Source organism: Drosophila ananassae, assembly GCF_017639315.1.
Source record: "Drosophila ananassae strain 14024-0371.13 chromosome 4 unlocalized genomic scaffold, ASM1763931v2 tig00000109, whole genome shotgun sequence".
In the NCBI taxonomy this organism is placed as follows: Eukaryota; Metazoa; Arthropoda; class Insecta; order Diptera; family Drosophilidae; genus Drosophila; species Drosophila ananassae.
Genome location: NW_025319045.1, coordinates 154,785 through 159,969, shown reverse-complemented (window position 1 = coordinate 159,969; position 5,185 = coordinate 154,785).

The following is a 5,185-nucleotide window of genomic DNA, read 5'->3' as shown; positions in this document are numbered from 1 at the left end:
TTCTGTCTAATTTATTTTTTTGTTACGGATTATTATTATTATATTGGGAATAATTATGCCAAATAAAGATGAATCATAAAATAAAGAACAAACATTAAATTTCCAGAATGTAATAAATGTCAGCGTCGTTTAGAGCGAAAAATAAATAAACAATTAAAGTTTGTGTTTATAATGATTGCAGTTTTGAAGTTATTACAACGCAGCTTCCTGGGTGTGCGGCCGTTCAGTGCTCGTCGATTGGCCGCGGTGCCTACTATACCGCCTGTGTTGATTTGCCCTCTGAAGCTATTAAACTACTCATAAACATTCCAAACTTATTGTGGCAATGTGATGCACTAGAAAATTGACGTGCTCAATTTCAAGGTTGTGATTCTGGAATTCCTTTAACAGAGTCTTACCCTTCCCAGAATTCTAAATTGGATCTTGCTTTGGAAAGTTCGTCTAGACTCATGGCTACTTAAGCGGGGTCTCAAGATATGGGGTCCCACACCCTATTCATTCTACTAGTGCGGGGAAAAGGGGTTCTATAAAGTTGATATAAAAAATTTCCCTGCCGCTTTTTCTTGTTGTTGAATTTGTCGGTATTGTGCAAAGCGCTACCTACAAAACGAGGTTATTTATGACAAGTTTGCTTATTGCGTTAAAAAGTTATATATATGTAAACATGGAGTTCACTAACGCTAAAATTCGCAGTATTTTAAAGATTTCCTTCGTAAAAGGTAAATCCGCTACAGAAACATTTCGTGAGATTAATGGTGTTTTAGGAAGGAATGGTTTCCACCACGGACACCATGGATACAGCGGAAGACCTGTGACGAAGAATACCGATCAAATCATGTAACGAATGTAGCTTGGAAGCTATGTGTTAGGGATATGCGGTCCCTTGCACCAGGATCCTGCCTATACCTTCACAAGTACCGCCCAGCCTCCTAATTATTAGACCCCAATGATGATACTGTCTTGTGCTCTAATATGAGCTTAAAAGTGTTATTCCAAAATATATCGGGAATGAGGGCCAAGTCCCGCATGGTACTATTAAATTCTTCAGTCTGTGATTCTGATGTCAGTTGCTTTAGTTCCTCCGAGTTCTTTGAGCCCAGCCTGTTTCAAGTATTTCGGAAAGACCGTGATGCATCCAGCACTCATCGTGAGCGGGGATGCTGCGTGGTCATCGCTGTTCGTCGATCTCTACAGGTCACATTGGTTAGCCTTTAGATTTTCGAACTCTACTGGATCATCATCTTTGCATTGTATATTCCGCCAAATATATGTATATCCCTGCAATATAATTGAATGGCACGACCTTGCTATTTTTAAAGATTCTTGGGTCTATTTTAAACATTTTTATTCGAAAATTGATATGATGGTGAAATTCTCACTAACTATATACGATCCGTACGATATATAATAATAAAGGGTGTTTTAGAAGTATAGAACTTTAAATTTCAATAAAACAACGATGGATTATTCGATTGACATGCATTTTTTTATTCGAAAGATAATTTTAAATATGATTTCTGGCGTATAACCGCCACGGCTGAAAATCGTGGCGACCCGTTTGGTGACCGTTTAATTTCACGTTTTCGACCTGTGTATTGGCCTTCAAGGTTTTGTGATCTAACACCGTTCAATTTTTAAAGTTGTGAATCTATTGAATTTGCCTTCAATAAAACTTATAAGCCTATTTTTATGGGAATTGACAGCTATGATCGTTGTCTAAAGTGGAAATCTGAAAATTGAAAAATGTCCAACCTTTTGAATTTCATATTTCAATGAGCACGAATGATGAAAACATCTAATAACTTTGACAACATAACTTTGACCGTACGCATACATAATTTATTAAAGCTGAAGGTCATCAGTGGAGGTGACTGGCAAGCTCTGGTCCATGATCCAGAATTTGGTCGGGTTGCGCGCCTTGGTACTGTCCTCGTTGCTGTAAGAGAAAGTACTCGTTACTCTTCACCTTTGTGATAGTTTTGGCCATTTCCTCTACGTATGTGGAAACGAGTACACCGAATAATATATTCGGTTCGGCTATAGTTCCAACAATGTTAAATGGTGACCTACGTAGCCGAGAGTGATGCATTGGATTATTTGCTGCTTCAAGTTCTGCGTACAGATAGTTAAAATGGTTTGCAGAATAGAAAATTCTTGGCACTTGTGCGCAAGCTTTGCGAATCTATCTCAAAGTACCCTATTTTCAATCCAGTATGGATCCAAGTCGTAATATACTATCATTTTCCATTGTATCATAGTGTGTTAAGGAACGTGCGAGCCTGTGTGATTCTCTCGGCTGGTAGATTTTCCATAATCTCACTCTTAAAATTGGTCTTTACTCTGCTAAAGTGTGTCCCAATAAGAACGAAAGGAAAATAAATTCAAATAAAACGAAAACGGTTTTAGATATCAAATTGGTTTTGGCTTTTTTTTAAGCTACATGCATGCCATTATGTATGGAACAAAACATCAATCAAATGGCCAACTCGGGATCGCAGGCAGTGCTTCAAGTGTTCGGTCCATTTTCAGATAACATTTTCCACCATTTGTGTCGTTACTGCGTTGATGGCTGCTCGAATGATCGATGGGTGTCGAATAACACGATCGTGGCGACCAACCGACGAACGCTCGTTTCGTCCAGCCACCGAACTTCTCTCGCACAACATCAATAGTATTTCGATAGTATTTTTGTATTATTTCTAAGCGTTCGGTACCTTGCTTATGCAGAGGAATAATATAAGGTTCCTTCAAACTATAAGGTAAGGCAAAATATAAGGTTGGCAGATTTAATATTATAAGTGTAAGACTGCGCTGAAATGTTGCTAGGAGATAACGACGTTTAAAAACTGTGCAAGCAGATCAGCCATTGCCTGATCAGTATTAGCATAGGAGTCTTCAAACGTAAGCCAAGCAAGAAAATACATGTTTACGCTTAGTGTTTACAAAATTGTAAAACTGCTTCGGATCCTCAAAAAACTGAATCCGGCGCCGGAGAATATAAGTCCTATAATATTCGGCGTTATACACAGTAAAATTGAACCGAGCTACTAAGTATCTTGAAAAACTAATTTTATAGCCAGCTATTTTTTGTTTATTTCATGTTTGTAAGTCAAATCATAACATTTAATATTAATAGGAACATTGTCTACCAAAGCGGTTTTGTTAAAGGGGACGGATATTTCCACAAAAAATATATGCAAAGTGTTATAAAATTTATGTTTATATTTTCAAATTCTAGTAGATCGGACTAATTAAATTCCAAAATTAACTTATTTACTTTCATAAAATCTTAGCTTAAGATCACCGGCTTTATCCAATTTTCTATAAAGATTATAATGTCAGATGCAAAAAAAGAACTATTTGGGAATAGTTCAGATGCAAAATTTCAGATGCAAAAAAAGAACACAGTTTGGGAAGTTTGATACGTAATGCTCTAGTATTGTGATAGGTAAGGAAATTGAGGGTGGTTGGTCGGTGGCTCTAACATATAGGAGGTTCACTTCCACAGGATTGAACATTTTTTTCTTTACCGTACTTGACTGATGTTCTGTCATGAAGATGTATTGAGCGCCATCTTTATGTCAGCTTTTGTTTTGGGTTTGATATAAGCCGAGATATCAATCTCAGAAGTGTCAGGTGGGTCTGGTGGATCCCTTAAAGCGATGCCACAGAGGACATATCGGACAATTGAACACTTAAAAATTCCTGAACGCGTTTTTTTCAACCGATTTCAAAATTTTCGGTGTTTTTCAATAGTTAAGCTTTTGAAAAAAAATATATCTTCGATTTTGTTAAACAAAAAGGACAAAATTTTTACACCTGAAACTGAAGTTTTCAAAAAGTTGTAAGTTGTATCGAAAAACTGGCGTCAAAATCCGAAAAACACGAATAAAAGTCGAAAACTTCAGTTTCAGGTGTAAAAGTTTTGTCCTTTTTGTTTAACAAAATCGAAGATATATTTTTTTGAAATCGGTTAAAAAAACGCGTTCAGGAATTTTTAAGGTAGTAGACCAATGTGATGGGTTCAAAAAATCGATTTTTTTTCTACATTTTTTGAAAGAACCACATTTCAAAAACATGCTCTTAAATTTTCTGACCGAAATTTAGAATATTTTCAAAGTTATTGGCAAAACAAGAGAGCGCGCCGTAGTGAGTATGAAAGCTTGTCGAAACGTTGAATGCGTTTTTCTCGAAACCAGGTTTTTGAAATTTCGGGGAAGCACTGACTCAAACTATTTAACCGATTTGGCTTGAAATTTAACCAGTTATTCTACATACACATATATAAATACCTAACCTTCAAAACATTTAAATTTCAAATAATAAATTGATTTTTTCAAACATTTTATCAACGGAAAAAATTCGATTTTAAGTACCTTTTTTCCAAAACTCCAACATTTATAAAATTTCTCACTTTCTATGTCTATTATTGGTTAGTTCATTAGAATAGGGTCTACATAATAATAATTTCTTTGATTATGTAATTTCCGATGACTACGGAAGGCTGTGTGCTTCCCGGAAACAGCTCACCATTCTTTCGTGACCTCTGCTTCAACAGAAAATACTGTTAATAATTTAAAGCAGGGGTGCCCAAACACTGCTTATGACAGAGCAAATTCCAATACCTATGCACAAAAGCACAAATACATATGAGCGATAGTTTTTTTTTTTTTTTCTATCGTATCACTGAAAAAAATTTTTGTAACATTTTCAACAGAAAAAAAAAAAAAAAATTTTTTCGGATAATTGAGAATTAATTTTAGGATTATAATTATTTTCAATATGCTCAATTATTTTTCGAATTTTTTTTACTGCGCTTCCATATCGGCTTGTGACGCAGATACTTTAGCATAGCATTTAATAAAATGCCTTTCCAAATTAATTTTTTTGTTTCCGCTTATTATTATATTACATATAATACATTGCTGCTCGCAAAGAAAATTTTCGACAAAGAAAAAATGCATCGTTCCACAGTCAACCATTCTGTCCAAAACCACAACAAGAAGTGATTTTTTGCAGTGAAAAGTTTTCGGCAATCCAACAACAAAATGCCAGAAAAGTGTTGAAACTGTTTAAGTGTTATTAAACTACGAAAAATTGTTATTGTAATTTGCCTTGCCTATACTGGGAGCAGCACACGTATATGATTTTGCTCTACCCATATGACAGAGCAATCCAACAACAA